Source organism: Lissotriton helveticus, chromosome 10 (assembly GCF_964261635.1).
Source record: "Lissotriton helveticus chromosome 10, aLisHel1.1, whole genome shotgun sequence".
NCBI lineage: Eukaryota > Metazoa > Chordata > Amphibia > Caudata > Salamandridae > Lissotriton > Lissotriton helveticus.
In genome coordinates this window covers 26191934-26208773 of record NC_136071.1, presented here as the reverse complement: position 1 = coordinate 26208773, position 16840 = coordinate 26191934, and the positions used below count along the sequence as shown (strand labels likewise).

The following is a 16840-nucleotide window of genomic DNA, read 5'->3' as shown; positions in this document are numbered from 1 at the left end:
CAATAAACAATCGTACATAGTTGGTACATGCAGTTCAGTAGCATGCATCGCTTCCCAGCTGTCGCTAAGATTCCTCATATTAGTTACACATCCCTCCTTAGTGTATGTTATTTTTGATTGCTGCCAAGAGGTAGGTAGGAAGACCAGCTAGGGCTGAGTTGCCATAGACCACTTTCAATAAGAAGAGAGACGCACCTAATGTCAAATGTTACTGGAGGGGAGGATTGGTTTATGCTCTTTGATGTCAAACAGTCGCTAAGGCTTTAAAAGTCACATTATTTTACTTTATTTCATAATTGCTAAGTGCAAAAAGGCATTCAGTTCTCTTGAAAGCTGCCGACAAGTCCAGAAGAGCAAGAACATTCTGATCCACCATCTATAATACAGTGGTATCGTTCACTGTGTTTAGGATGGTAGTTTCATTACTGCAGACACCATCAAAGCAGGATTTGAAAAGGGCAAGGAAGAAATGCGTTACTTACCTGTAACTGCAGTTATCCAGTATTGGTGTCTTTCATAGATTCACATGCCTGAATCATTCCCCGTCGTCGAGACGGGAGTCTCCGGTACATAGAAAAGTAATGTCCTATAGACATATATAGAGAAAAGTAGGCCTAAGGGCCTCCCCTTAGTAGCCTATCTATGTCCTTTTGTAAAAAGGGCCAAACTCTAGAAGAGAGCCAATCAGCTAACACCTCCCTCTAGAACCTTCCTGACAGGAGCCTCAGTCTCTCAGATTTTCGTACGCACCAAGCTAAGTAGGCGTAGCACTGATAGAGAGATAAGTGAGTCCTTCCAGGGGAGGCGGGAGGGTTGCATGTGAATCTATGAAAGACACCAATACTGGATAACTGCAGTTACAGGTAAGTAACGCATTTCTTATCCAGTATTATGGGTGTCTTTCATAGATTCACATGCCTGAATCAGAGTAGCAAGCAATATCCTGTGCACATTTCTGACGGAACACCATATATAAGTCATTAGATAATACATATCATGCGACTATGAACCATCATATATATATATATCAACCAGAAGTAGTAACAGAAAAATGTGCATACCAGAAAAGGATGGAGGGATGGAGGAAGGCTCACCTTACTGGAAAAGATGGCGTAGTACTGCCTGCCCCACTGCAGCATCCTTCATCAGCTCTGTATCCAAGCAGTAGTGCCTGGTGAAGGTACGAGGCGACTTCCACGTCGCCGCCCTGCAGATGTCGAGAACCGGCACTCCTGCAAACAGTGCCATAGAAGTTGACATGGCCCTTGAAGAGTGCGCCCTGATTTTAGAGTGTAATGGCTGTCCGGCTCTGTCGTGGCAAAAGGCGATTGTGAGAAGTTGGCCTGATGTGCAGTGTTCACTATTCTAGTGATCACTATATATCAGTCCAAACAACCCTCATTGATGATTGGTTGTAAGTCAACCTTATAGACCAGCTATCCTAGTAGCATGGATACGAGCAGTCTAAGGCTAAGACTCTAGAGGGCGTGTTAAGCCAGCTGTTTTACCATCACATTACCCCTTGAACACCCAGTGAAAGGACACCACACAAGTGTTATGAAAATAAACAATGTATTTATTAGAATCACAACAACCCTGTACTCTTTATGAGGACAGGGTGCTAAGCACACAACAAAACTCTTATGAAAATACTTAAGTTAGCACGTTATACACAAATGCCCGAGGGGCACGAAAAACCATATACTCTAAAAGTGGAATGCGAAATTACTAGCAGGTAAGTACAGTACTAATAGGCTTTGGAATCGCTAGGACTTGACTAGGGAATCGTTAGATTACTTCTAGGAGACCTAGGGGACTCGGGTGCAGAGTGTGCACTCTCACGCGGGATGCGGGACAAAGTCTATGGAGGCTAGTAAAGGCAAAGTTAGTGTTCACGGGCGAACCCGACCTGGTAGGGAGAAAACGACAGTGGATCCTGACCCTTGGATAGTGAGGCTATGCTGGGACACCGAAGTGCCGAAGTTACCTAGCCCAGGGGCTGCAGCTGCATAGGTCTGAAAAGACGTCGGGAATCTCGTTGCCGGACCAGGAGCCTGGAAGAAGGAAGTTGCTGGCAGGCGACCAGTGAAGGAAAGTTCGATGGATCCAAGCCTGGATCAAGGAAGAAGGAAACCTGAAAGCAGAGGGGACCAAGTTCTTGAATCACTAGCCAGTGATTAAGTGGGCACCAGGATGGCACCGGGCGAAGTCACCGCAGTCAGGTGAGTGGGCGCTGCTAGGCTCTGCAGTCTCTCGGACCAGGAGGCGTTGTCGGCGACCAGGATGGAGGTGCGAGCTGTCCCACGAAGGTTCTTGCTGTCGACGTCGCTGGACCCAGGATTGGGCAACAAGTCTTGGCAAATGCAAGGCCCACGCGGTGGACCTAAAATGGCGTCTTAGCCGGACCAGGAGGGTCCAGGGTACTTCTCCGATGGAGGGAAGCAAGGGCCAGTCTGGAGCAACCAGACCAGCAGCAGTGTTGTCGTCGGGCGTCGTTCGGAAGGCCACAAGCCAGCGGGCTAGTAGCCAAACAACGCGGTGAGCAGCAAAAAGCAGAAGGGCCCCACGCCGATCGTGGAGATGCTGGGGGGCTGCTCTTCGGTGCTGGAGCTGCTCAGGGTGGGGGCTTCTCGGACCCCAAAGCACTCACCAGGAAATTACTCGGTGGGCTTGCTGTGCAGAAGTCGTGCAGTCTTGGCGATGGCCGGTCCCTCGAGGTCTCGTCGCACCCACGGTTCTCAGCTGTGCTGTAGAGGTGGGTAGAGGTCAGAGGTGCCAGGGAAGCCGGGTCTCGTCGAGCTGGGCAGTCGGATTCCGGAGGAAGGACGTGCAGCAGACCGCAGTGTTCTTAGATGGTGCCTGCGGATGCAGGGTGACTACTCCTTAGCCACAAGGGAGAATCTTGAAGAAGAAATCGTGAAGTCCTTTCGTGGAAAGTGGTATCTTGATTCCAAAGATGATCTGATTTGGAAGGGGGCCAGTCCCTACCTTTATCTGGGAAAAGGGGGCTGGCACGCGACTAAGTCCTGCCCTAGGGGTGGGACCAGGAGGGGGGTGGTTACACCCACTTCCTTGGCGGGCTTTTCCCCAGCACAGGGTCTGGAGTGTCCCTGGAACTGGTTCAAGCCAGCCTATGCACAGTGAGCACCGGGGTGCCACGTGCAGTCACCTTCCTCTGAAGCCCTGCCTACCTACAATACACAAAACCCTGTCTGGGACGGTGCTGGCACCGCCCCTGGCAGGAAACCCTTTGTCCTTATCTCCTGCTCTGGGAGGACTCCCAGCAGCAGGAGGGCAGACTTGTGTCTCGGTGGCAGCATCCATTTTGTGGATGCTAAGGCTCTGTCTGACTTTAACCGGGGTTAGGGGTTACATACATGTCGTGTCCCTCTAGAAGGGTGGAATGCTAACCCCGTCGCCAGAATTGGCGAGGGGTTAGTATTCCAATTCGTATGACACCTTACTCGACATGTTTTGATAAAGCTATACCAGAGTTGGCATATAACCGCGAGGATTATAATGCACTTAAGAGTATATGGTATGCGATATCATGGAAACGGCTAAGGGATGGATCCCGAAAGCCGCAGACAGGCTCAGCTCATGCCAGAGCACCATCTCACACGATTCCAAGCACTCTGCCTTCAGGATTGTTAAGGCCTGCCATAGGAGTGACTGATAGGAGATCTGTGTGTCCATTTTAGGGTTAGATATAGGTATACTATATCTAAAGCAAAGGGTGATTACACCACCTTGCCCCAGCTGTCAAGCAGCCAGTTGTGTCAGATTTGGATGGCCAGCCAGGGGTGGCATAATACATGCTGCAGCCCCTGGTAGGCCCTGGGTACACCTATGCCCTGGGTACCTAAGGTACACTGTACAGGGACTGATAAGGTGACTCAGTATCCAATTGGATATGTACCTAGGGTACATGGAATCCATTTTACAGAGAGAGCAGTAGGCCTGGGGTCCTGAATAGCAGGGCCCCAGGTCAACTAAGTCAGAAAACCAGCAAAACACCAGGCAAAAAGTTGGGGGCAACCATAGTCAGGGATCTACCTTCCTACATAACCCCCCCCAAACGAAAGGAGATAAGGCTAGCCTTGCCAGGTAAGCCTATATTGCCTGAGTGGCCATATAAGGAAGTACCAGCACTGGCATGGTTACCCCCTATCTCATGGTCCACTAAGCAATCCCTCACCCTAAGGGTGTCTGAGGGTCTCCACCATAGGGAATCTCTACCTATGGTGTGTTTTGGCAAAGTAAAAGGCTGTTGCTGAAATGGAGTACTGAAGTGAGGCTCCACTAATTTTGGGCTCAGCTTCCTCCAATCATTATCCACCATAGAGGCCTTTCTTTCCAAGACTGAGTTGTTTTGGGCTCTCAGGGTCAACCTCTGGCTACCTACAGCTGGAGGTTGGGTCCCTCTGTTTGGCTTACTGGAGGGACAGGTCAGGTCTGGGGCCCTCAGGTCCCAAGTTTGGCTGTGCCCAACAGTGTCCATCTGGGGGAGGTCCCTAACTAATTTTAAGGGGGATCCCTCAGGAGTGTGTTTTATTTTCACTTGGCTAGGACTACTAGCTTCAGTGCCCTTAATCTGCTGATTGGGGAATTCTTTTGGACAGGGGGCCCTTTGGGGTCCAACACTGGCCTCCCTGACCTCTACAGCCCTGGGCTGACTGAGGCAGGGTAGAGAGGGGCAGGTTACCTGCTCCAGACTGGGTCCCACCTTGGAAGGGTCCACTGACATCAGGGGTTCTGCCAGGCTAGGCCTGACTACCTCTGTGGCAGTTTCTTCACAAGGGGTCAGATCAGTTCCCTGGGGAGGCTGATCCTTTCCTAAAGTCTGGTGGGAGGGAGATTTCTCTTCCTCCTCAATACTCTCTGTCTGAGTGGAGTGATCCATAGTTTCAGGCTTCACAACACTATCATCTGTCTGAGTTTGAGCTGTGGCCATCACAACTCTCCCAACCTTTTCAGGAGGGGGCTCAGTTTGGGTGTGGGCTGTTACCATGACAGCCTTGACAACCTGTTCTGGGAAGGAAGTTGTCTGAGATTGGGTTGTGACTGGCACAACCCTCCTGACCTGTTCAGGGAGGATATCTTGGACTTGGGCTGTGGCTAACACTGCCCCACTAACCTTACCATGGGGGTTTACCATTCTAGAATGGGTTTCTTGCTCTACCTCAGCCCAGGCTGAGGTCTCTAAATCATTCCCCAGTAGGCAATCTACAGGCAAGTTGGATGACACTGCCACTCTCTTGGGGCCAGTGACACTTCCCCAGCTGAGATTTACTACTGCCATGGGATGAGTTTTCTTCACTCCATCAATGTTTACCACCTGGTATGTGGCACCAGGTAAAAGTTGCCTTGAGGGGACTAGACTCTCAGTCACCATGGTGATGCTAGCCCCTGTATCTCTATAGGCCTCAACTTTCATTCCATTGATGAGGGGCTCCTGTCTGTACTTGCCCAAAGTGTTGGGACAAGTTGTGAAGTTGGCAAACCCCATGCCAGTCTCACAGACAAGAGTATCTAAGTTTGGGGATCTGGTTAGGCCTGAGTCCCCAGGAACTCCCAAAGTAAATGCACCCAAATTCTTGGGGGCACTCCCACCACCTGGGGGATTACTACTAGTAGTAACAGGAGGTTTGGGAATGTTACTTGGGGGTATGTTTTCCTTATTGTTATTCTTTGGGCAACTGCTGTCAGTTTTTAAATGACCCACCTGTTTACAGGGATAACAATAAGGTTTCTTCTGGTTATTGGAAGGATTCTGGGACCCACCCCCCTCAGAGGATTTTTGGGGCCCTGATGTGGTTTGATCTGTAGATTTATTCCCACCCTTCTCTTGAGGCTTGGTTGATTCCTTTTTCTGGTCACCACCTTGGTTCTTGGGCCTAATCCTGGTTCTGACCCATTTGTCTGCCCTCTTACCCAATTCTTGTGGAGAGGTCAGATCAGAGTCTACCAGGTGCTGGTGTAATAACTGGTTCTGACAATTATTTAAGACTTGCTCTCTCATAATTAGATTATACAATCCCTTGAAATCAGTAACCTTACTACCCAGTAGCCAGCCTTCCAAAGCCTTAGTGGCACAATCAACAAAGTCAGACCAGTCCTGAGACTGAGTTTTCTGGGTGTCTCTGAACAGCAACCTGTACTGCTCAGTGGTTAAGCCAAACCCATCAACCAGTGCATTTTTCAGGACCTGGTAAACATTAGCATCCTCCACTCTTGTAGTGAGGAGCTTATCTCTACCTTTACCATCAAAGGAGAGCCACAGTATAGCTGCCCACTGACTCTGGGGAATGCACTGCACAGTGCAGGCCCTCTCCAAAGCAGCCATCCATTTCTGGATGTCATCCCCTTGTTTAAAGGGGGGCACTATCTTAGTCAGGTGTTTAGTATCTAAACCCTTCTCTTTTTCTCTTGGGAGATTGCTGCCACCAGTGGGAGCTAACCCACTCATCTGCTGCTCTCTAGCAAATGCAAGCTTTTCTTTGGCCAGGGCAAGTTCTTCCCTTTCAATCCTCAGTCTAGCTTGTCTCATCCTTGCTTCATGCTCTCTTCTCTGAGGGGAAGTCAATCTCCTCTGGGGAGAGTTCCTTCTCCCCTGAGAAGAGGCATTAGAGTGCAGAGATCTAATGGAGTCCCTAGAAGGAGATCTATCTCTCCTAACTCCAAGGTTAGGCCTCATTAGGGTCAGTACTGGGGGTCCCCCAGATCCTTCCCCAAGTAGGTCTAAGTTGGCCCTAGTTAGCCTTCTGACTACCTCAAGACCTTTGTCTACCTCATCCCCAGAGAGTTCCTCTTGATCCTCCTCCTCAACTGCAGTAGCAGTGTTGGGGAGGTCTGGATCCCCAGAGGTTCCCTCTAAGGCTGGCATGTTCTCATGTAACTGAGAAATCTTTCTGGCATCATATGTCTCTAAGAGACCTATCAGAAAGGGAATGGTGGGGTTAGACCCCTGCTTCAGTTTCCTGGAGGTACAGACTTGTCTCATCTCCTGGAAACTGAGAGCTGCATATCTGGAAGTGACCTGTGGAGGGTCAACACTTACCAGGGGAGTCTCAGTGGACTCTCCATGGTTAGACATGCTTTTCTAGTGAGGTGTAAGTGGTGCACTTACCTACACTATATGTTTGCCTACTGATCCCTTGCTAGAGTTGTAGTTTAGGGTGTGCTAGGCCCTAGGAGCTACAACAGCTGGTTCAGTAGAACTCAGAGTATTCTAAGCTAAGTTATATGTACCTTTAGTACTTATGTGATCTTTCACAAGATATTCTTAGGGCATGTGTGGTAAAACAACAGCAAGCTCAAATCCCAACCGCTGCTCACCAATGTGAGAAGTTGGCCTGATGTGCAGTGTTCACTATTCTAGTGATCACTATATATCAGTCCAAACAACCCTCATTGATGATTGGTTGTAAGTCAACCTTATAGACCAGCTATCCTAGTAGCATGGATATGAGCAGTCTAAGGCTAAGACTCTAGAGGGCGTGTTAAGCCAGCTGTTTTACCATCACATTACCCCTTGAACACCCAGTGAAAGGACACCACACAAGTGTTATGAAAATAAACAATGTATTTATTAGAATCACAACAACCCTGTACTCTTTATGAGGACAGGGTGCTAAGCACACAACAAAACTCTTATGAAAATACTTAAGTTAGCACGTTATACACAAATGCCCGAGGGGCACGAAAAACCATATACTCTAAAAGTGGAATGCGAAATTACTAGCAGGTAAGTACAGTACTAATAGGCTTTGGAATCGCTAGGACTTGACTAGGGAATCGTTAGATTACTTCTAGGAGACCTAGGGGACTCGGGTGCAGAGTGTGCACTCTCACGCGGGATGCGGGACAAAGTCTATGGAGGCTAGTAAAGGCAAAGTTAGTGTTCACGGGCGAACCCGACCTGGTAGGGAGAAAACGACAGTGGATCCTGACCCTTGGATAGTGAGGCTATGCTGGGACACCGAAGTGCCGAAGTTACCTAGCCCAGGGGCTGCAGCTGCATAGGTCTGAAAAGACGTCGGGAATCTCGTTGCCGGACCAGGAGCCTGGAAGAAGGAAGTTGCTGGCAGGCGACCAGTGAAGGAAAGTTCGATGGATCCAAGCCTGGATCAAGGAAGAAGGAAACCTGAAAGCAGAGGGGACCAAGTTCTTGAATCACTAGCCAGTGATTAAGTGGGCACCAGGATGGCACCGGGCGAAGTCACCGCAGTCAGGTGAGTGGGCGCTGCTGGGCTCTGCAGTCTCTCGGACCAGGAGGCGTTGTCGGCGACCAGGATGGAGGTGCGAGCTGTCCCACGAAGGTTCTTGCTGTCGACGTCGCTGGACCCAGGATTGGGCAACAAGTCTTGGCAAATGCAAGGCCCACGCGGTGGACCTAAAATGGCGTCTTAGCCGGACCAGGAGGGTCCAGGGTACTTCTCCGATGGAGGGAAGCAAGGGCCAGTCTGGAGCAACCAGACCAGCAGCAGTGTTGTCGTCGGGCGTCGTTCGGAAGGCCACAAGCCAGCGGGCTAGTAGCCAAACAACGCAGTGAGCAGCAAAAAGCAGAAGGGCCCCACGCCGATCGTGGAGATGCTGGGGGGCTGCTCTTCGGTGCTGGAGCTGCTCAGGGTGGGGGCTTCTCGGACCCCAAAGCACTCACCAGGAAATTACTCGGTGGGCTTGCTGTGCAGAAGTCGTGCAGTCTTGGCGATGGCCGGTCCCTCGAGGTCTCGTCGCACCCACGGTTCTCAGCTGTGCTGTAGAGGTGGGTAGAGGTCAGAGGTGCCAGGGAAGCCGGGTCTCGTCGAGCTGGGCAGTCGGATTCCGGAGGAAGGACGTGCAGCAGACCGCAGTGTTCTTAGATGGTGCCTGCGGATGCAGGGTGACTACTCCTTAGCCACAAGGGAGAATCTTGAAGAAGAAATCGTGAAGTCCTTTCGTGGAAAGTGGTATCTTGATTCCAAAGATGATCTGATTTGGAAGGGGGCCAGTCCCTACCTTTATCTGGGAAAAGGGGGCTGGCACGCGACTAAGTCCTGCCCTAGGGGTGGGACCAGGAGGGGGGTGGTTACACCCACTTCCTTGGCGGGCTTTTCCCCAGCACAGGGTCTGGAGTGTCCCTGGAACTGGTTCAAGCCAGCCTATGCACAGTGAGCACCGGGGTGCCACGTGCAGTCACCTTCCTCTGAAGCCCTGCCTACCTACAATACACAAAACCCTGTCTGGGACGGTGCTGGCACCGCCCCTGGCAGGAAACCCTTTGTCCTTATCTCCTGCTCTGGGAGGACTCCCAGCAGCAGGAGGGCAGACTTGTGTCTCGGTGGCAGCATCCATTTTGTGGATGCTAAGGCTCTGTCTGACTTTAACCGGGGTTAGGGGTTACATACATGTCGTGTCCCTCTAGAAGGGTGGAATGCTAACCCCGTCGCCAGAATTGGCGAGGGGTTAGTATTCCAATTCGTATGACACCTTACTCGACATGTTTTGATAAAGCTATACCAGAGTTGGCATATAACCGCGAGGATTATAATGCACTTAAGAGTATATGGTATGCGATATCATGGAAACGGCTAAGGGATGGATCCCGAAAGCCGCAGACAGGCTCAGCTCATGCCAGAGCACCATCTCACACGATTCCAAGCACTCTGCCTTCAGGATTGTTAAGGCCTGCCATAGGAGTGACTGATAGGAGATCTGTGTGTCCATTTTAGGGTTAGATATAGGTATACTATATCTAAAGCAAAGTGTGATTACACCACCTTGCCCCAGCTGTCAAGCAGCCAGTTGTGTCAGATTTGGATGGCCAGCCAGGGGTGGCATAATACATGCTGCAGCCCCTGGTAGGCCCTGGGTACACCTATGCCCTGGGTACCTAAGGTACACTGTACAGGGACTGATAAGGTGACTCAGTATCCAATTGGATATGTACCTAGGGTACATGGAATCCATTTTACAGAGAGAGCAGTAGGCCTGGGGTCCTGAATAGCAGGGCCCCAGGTCAACTAAGTCAGAAAACCAGCAAAACACCAGGCAAAAAGTTGGGGGCAACCATAGTCAGGGATCTACCTTCCTACAGCGATTGCCAAAGAGATCCATCTGGAGATGCTTTGTTTGGTCAGCGGTAGACCTTTCCTAGGCCTACTGAAGGCTATGAAGAGTTGTTTAGATTTTCTGAAATGTTTGGTTTTGTCAATATAAAATTTTAGACATCTCTTAAGGTCCAATGAGTAGAGCGATCTCTCAGCAGCGGTGCTGGGATTTGGAAAGAATGATCTGAGGATCACAGGTTCGTTTAAGTGGAAGTCCGACGGGACTTTAGGAATAAACCTGGGATTGGTCCTTAAAATGACTCTGTCATCCCTAAACTGCAGGAAGGGGTCTTGAATAGAAAGAGCCTGCAGTTCACTGACCCTCCTTGCTGATGTAAGCGCCAGGAGGAGAGCCGTCTTCCACAAGACGTATTTCACGTCTGCTCTGTGAATGGGTTCAAAAGGGTGTTTCATCAGTTGATTAAGAACCACATTCAAGTGCCATGTTGGAGGTATCATCCTTGGTCGAGGAAAAGATCTATAGAGACCTTTGAGAAACTGTTTTATAAGTCTACTAGACCAGAGAGAGGGCCCTTTAGACGTTCTTTTAAATCTTGAGATCGCCGCCAAATGTACCCTTATGGAGGAGTGGGCAAGGTCCGACTGCGCCAGATGCAGCAAGTAGGGTACTATTTGTTCTGGAGAGGTGGCAAATGGACGTAGACCTTTGTCCGCACACCAGATGCAGAAGCGTTTCAACTTTAGGGAATAAGTCTTATTAGTGCTGTCCACTCTTGCCCTGGCTAGGATGTCTTTACAATCCTGCGGGATGTTCATATTGCTGAATTCTCGGTACTCAGGAGCCGGCCGACAACCTGAGAGATTTCAGATCCGGATGTTGAATCTGCTTGTTGCTCATCGTGAGCAGAGATGGATGTTGATGCAGATGGATCGGCGGCTGTAGAGAGAAGCGATGAAGGTCCGTGAACCAATGTTGCCTCGGCCAGAATGGGGCTATCAGAATTAAGGTGCATGGTTACGCCTTCATCTTCCTGATGACTCTGGGAATCATTGGGAATGGCGGAAATGCGTACGCAAAGATGTTGCGCCATGCGATGGAAAATGCATTTCCGATAGACCTTGACTGGGGATGCCAACTTGCGAAGCTGTAGCATTTGGTGTTTTCTCTGGTCACAAACAGGTCGATTTGCGGTGTTCCCCATCTTGAGAAGATTTGAACTGTAGTTCTTATGTCTAGCTCCCATTCGTGCGTCGAGGACCTCTGCCTGCTTAGGGCGTCTGCTATGACATTGTCCTTGCCTGGGACGTACTCCACCCTCAACGAGACGCTGTGGAGAATGAGCCGATTCCAGTTCTTCTGCGATTCGCGAGATAGTGTTAGCGAACGCGTCCCTCCCTGTTTGTTCAGGTAGTGCATCGTCGTGGTGTTGTCGGTCCTGACGAGCACTAGGGACTTCCTGATCCTTGGCAAGAAAGACTGCAAGGCTAGAAAGACTGCTCTTAGCTCCAGCAGGTTGATATGGAGCCGTGTCTCCGGTTCTGACCATCTGACACTGATCTGCAATTCCTGCAGGACTGCTCCCCAACCCTCCAGGGAGGCGTCGTTGTAATGACATGAGGAGTTGCTGGAAGCAGGAACGGCAATCCCTGTGAGAGGTTCTTGGGCGACCTCCACCACTGCAATGCCTTGGTGATTTGCATCGTGATCTTTATGCGGTCTTCGAACGATCCCGTGCATTGCGTCCACTGTTTGGAAAAAGCCTCTTGGAGTGGACGCATCCGGAGGCGACAGTGTGGTATGAGCAGAATGCACGAGGACATCATTCCCAAGAGGGATTTGAAGGCACGGACTGGTAAAGTTTTCTTTGAAGCCACAGCTAAGGCCAGAGAGACGATTTTGCGTTTTCTCTCCTGAGATGGGAAAGCCTTCACAGCTTTTGTATCCAGAGTTGCTCCGAGGAAAGTAATGACTCGAGAGGGATGTAAAGTGGATTTGTCTTGATTTAGTGTAAGACCCAAGTGCTTGAAGAGATTCAAACAGGCGTTGGAGGATTTGGTTGCGCCTGTTAGGGAGGGTGCCTTCACCAGCCAGTCGTCTAAATACGGGAAGACTTGATGGCCATGTTGTCTGAGGAATGCTGCCACCGGCGAGAGACACTTGGTAAATATCCGGGGCGCAGACTTGAGGCCAAAAGGGAGGACGCGGAACTGATAGTGCCGCCCCGCCACTGCGAATCGTAGAAATTTCCTGTGAGTTTTGTGGACTGGGATGTGAAAGTATGCGTCCTGCAGATCTAAGGACGTCATGAAGTCTCCCTCCTCTAAAAGCCCCAAGATCTCCTCAATCGTGACCATGCGGAACGATTGCCCTTTTAAGAATGCGTTGAGTGCCCTGAGGTCTAGAATGGGCCTCCATTTCTTATCCTTCTTTTGAACGAGAAAGAAGCGGGAGTAAAACCCTCTCCCCTTGTAAGCTGTTGGTACTCTCGCTATAGCTCCTTTCTGTAGCATAATGGAGATTTCTTGAAGAAGCAATCGCAGGTTTTTGTGGGGCATTGGGCGAGGAGGGGTTGTTGGAGGGATAGTTTCGAATTCTATAGAGTGTCCAAATTGAATTAACTGGAGGACCCACCGGTCCGTTGTTATCCTCCTCCCATTGTTGAGGAATTGGGTCAATTTTCCTCCAATTTTCAAAGAAGGAGATGAGGGATGGACTGGCTGTAGGAATAGGTCATTGGCGTCCGCCAGTGCCTTCCGTTGGTTCTTTCCTCTAAAATTGGACCTTCCAAAGGAGGATTGTCTGCCTTGCTGTTGTTGGCGAGGTTGGTATTGCGACTTGCCTTGGCTGTAAGAGTACGATGATCTATTCTGATAACTGCCTCTGTAAGAGGTCTGTCCTCTGCCTCTGTTCCCTCGAAAGGACTGGTTCCTAAATTGCAGAGTACCTAGTGCTCTCGCTGTGTCCTTCTTTATTGTTTGTAGCGCTTCGTCTATCTTGGCTCCAAACAGGTGTTGTCTATCGTATTGCATGTCCAGGACCTTAGATTGCACCTCCTGCCGAAATGAGGTAGATTTGAGGCACCCCTGCCTACGCAGGACAGCTGCACCTGCTAGCTGTCATTGCCACATCCAGAGCACAGTCGATCAGTTCAGAGGCCGAAGATTGGCCTTCCAGAAGTAGGGCTTGAACTTCCTCCTTCGTGGCATCTGGCAGCTCAGATAAATACGGAGCGATGTCGGCCCACAACTGTCTATTATAGCTTCCCAGCAGCGCAATAGAATTTGCAGCTTTTACTGTCATTGCCGAGGTGGTGGAAAAACGCTTTCCAATATTGTCCAGTTTCCTGCCCTCCTTATCTGGAGAGGCTGTGAGTGGAGAGGAGGTTTTCCTGGATTTTTTCTGCGCTGCCTGTGTATCCACAGAGTCTGGTTTGGGATGCCCTGTAAGGCAGGCTGGCGCTGATGTTGGGGCCTTGTATTTTTTGTCCAGCCGTGGAACCAGTGCTGAAACCGAGGCTGGAGTCTGCATCAACTGCAGGTCCTCTTTCCAAATAAGTTCAATTATGGGAATTGATCTGGTTGTCCTTTTAAGTGGCTCCTTAAAATCATAAAGGAAACAGTCAGTTTCCTGAGACTCCATCGTCATGTGGAACCTTTTGGCTGCTCTCTCCATCAGATTGTGGAACCCTCCTATGTCCGCCGGAGGTGAACCTGAGGTAGCGGGCTCTGGGGATGCAGGAGAAGAAATGATGTAGTCATCACCGTCATCATGATTGGAAGGGTCATCTTGTATTTCCCCCTCTTCTTGTTGTCCTTCCTCATCGTCCGATGATGGAGGATTTTGTATCTGCTCCCTTTCCTGATGGAGTACCAATGCCGGCGGTCTGGGTCGTGGAGACAGAGCCGTCCCCACTGCTGGAGGAGGCTGCCTAGCCACTGGTGCTGAGGACTCCGGGAATCGCTGTTTGTAATCCTGAATCAAAAATCGCAAATCAGTCACTATAGACGCTGGTAGACATACAATGGGCGAAACGTGAGTCTGAACCTGTTGTTGCACCTCATGTTCTTGTGTCATCTCAACATCATCAACATCCTCATCAGTGCATTGGCATTTGACCACAAGATGGGATGGACTAGTAGCCTGTTTGTCATACTCTTCATCCGACTCCTCATCCTGCAGGAGACAAGATGGCGGCAATCCCTGCACTCTACTCGGGGATGTTAACTCTGGCGTAATCGCCTTTTTTTAGCTCTTTACCATGGAAGGGCTCGTCGACAGCTGGACCCTGGAGGCCCCCCGTCTACAGATGGCATTTCCTGTGTTTGCCTCATCGACGATGGAACCGTCGTCGAGTGTTTCCATTGAGGCGTCGACGATGTCTTCGTCGACGGTGTGCTGGACGACTGTGGCTCCATCGGCTTTGCCTTCATCGATAATGTCTTCGTCGACGATGACTTCGACGACGATACCTTCGTCGACGACGCCACTGTCGTCGGCACCTTCTTCGTCGCCGATTCCTTCATCGACGGTACACTCGACGAAGCAGATGTCGACGGTGCTTTGCTCGTCGTCGACACAGGCGTCGGCGCTGGAGCCGTCGACGATTTCTTAATGAGAATAATCGACGACACAGGCTTACCCGCCGTCGATGAGGGTGTCGTCGTCGACGACGAAGAAAACGTAGACGATGCTGTCGTCGTCAATACCGTCGTTGTCGTCGTGGAAACGTAGACGGGAGACACATCTTTCTTTTGCGCCGATGAGGGCGTCGACGAGGTCGTCGTCGACGGCGCTGGCTTTTTGAAGGAGTGTGCCTCCTTGTCTGACGCTGAAGACTTGGTCTCTGAAGGTTTTTTGACAGCCTTCTTTGGAGGAGCGTCTGCAGGGCTAGGGGAAGCCACCCTTGGCCTTTTTAAAGACAATTTAGAAGAAACAGAGGAATACTCATCTTCTTCTGAAGATTCCAGATTGTCCCTGGTCTTGAGCCTGTTAAGCCAGACTAAAAGGCGTCCTTCTCTGTCCTTAAGCGTCTTTGTAGAAAAGGTTCTACAAATCTTGCAGTCTTTTGCTGAATGGTCCGGATAGAGACAATATAAACATGTCTTATGCTGGTCATCCACATGTAACCTCTTTTTCCCACAAGAAGTACATGCCCTGAATAGACCCTTCTTCTGAAGGTCAGCCATGGTCAAAATTGAAGTGAAGAAATCCAAAGTTGTGAAGAAATAAGGTTGAAAAAAGGAAACTTGAGGAGAACTCAGGTGGAGACTCCCTTAGCACAGCGTGCGGTAGAAAATCTGAGAGACTGAAGCTCCTGTCAGGAAGGTTCTAGAGGGAGGCGTTAGCTGATTGGCTCTCTTCTAGAGTTTGGTCCTTTTTACAAAAGGACATAGATAGGCTACTAAGGGGAGGCCCTTAGGCCTACTTTTCTCTATATATGTCTATAGGACATTACTTTTCTATGTACCGGAGACTCCCGTCTCGACGACGGGGAATGATTCAGGCATGTGAATCTATGAAAGACACCAATAATACTGGATAAACTGTTGTTTTCTGTGAGTTTGTACAACTGCGTGGCTACATGGTTTTAATGGCTTTCCCTAGACAGGAAGGGTTGGCCACAGTTCGAAAGCTGTTTATGTTTTCGTGGTCAGCTTAAAGTTTTATTTATCGGAGAAGCAAGTTCCAAAAGATGGCTTTACTTAGGGATGAGTTAACTAGTCAACACCATAAGTTGGAGAATAAAGAACATTTATCTTTGATGATGATTAAAGGTAGTAGATCATCCTGGTAGATGGTAGGTTTTAGTTATTTGTTAATGGAGTTAAATGTGTTTCAGTATTGGGTCAACCTCCATGTTTTGGTAAGTAACCATGGAAATTGATGAAATAGGAGTGTATATGACTTTAACATTCCTGCAAGGTTGTAGACTTTAAAATCCCGTCGTTTGAAAAGGCACAAACTTTTACCAATAAGGTGATAGTGCACTGAATGCTGCATCCCCCAGTGGTCATCTTACATTTTGAGAATGAGTGTGAAAGTTATTAGCAATAGATTTGCATAATTGCCTCTCTCTTCCTCGGTCAGAGGCCCTCTGCCTCTGACCGAGGGAGAGGGAGGCAATCATGCAAAACTATGAAAACCAATGCTGGAGCACTAAAGGTACCCACTAATTAACGTGTTTCTTCCTGTGCATTGGATCTTTTATAGATTAACATGCTTGAATCAGAGTAGAAAGCAGTGTATCAACATCATCAACGTAAACATCATTGGCAATCGTAACGTCCACACTTAGTTTAACAAATAGACTAAAATAGCACCCAGAGCGAAAAAAGACTCACCTATTGACGTAGCTGCGGCAGACCTGTCTGACCAACTGCCAATTTTCAGGACATCTACTTTTCCAGGCAGCAGTGCTTACTTAGTAAAGGTATCAAGGCTCTTCCAGGTTGCTGCATTGTAAATGTCCGCCTGTCACATTCCCACATAAAGTGCAGAGAATCTCCCAGGATAAACAGAAGTTTATGACAGAGGGTTATCATTGATGCAATCCAACGTGCAATGCTTTGCTTAGAAAGAAGACGACTGATGAAAGGAAACAAAGAGTTGGTTTGACTTTCTGAAGCTTTTTATACTTTAGAGTATTATGATCTTTCTACTGCATTTGTTGGGTTACGAAAAAAAGCTTTAATAAATTACAGGTTCACTTAAATGTAAGTCTATCAGTACTTTTAGGATGCACTTAGAATTTGTCCTTATGGGACCTAAGGAAAGGATCCTGAATTGT

At 49.3% G+C, this 16840-nt stretch overlaps 1 protein-coding gene across 1 annotated transcript in view; it reads right to left on the bottom strand.

The window, feature by feature from the left end:
- The window catches only part of FLNA (filamin A), a 539816-nt gene extending 523313 nt beyond the window's left edge, over positions 1 to 16503 (bottom strand). Inside the window, exon 1 of the mRNA XM_078664611.1 lies at positions 16395 to 16503. The gene's annotated coding sequence lies outside the window, so the exon portion shown is untranslated. The remainder of the gene's footprint in view (positions 1 to 16394) is intronic.
- Between the last annotated feature and the right edge of the window lie 337 nt (positions 16504 to 16840).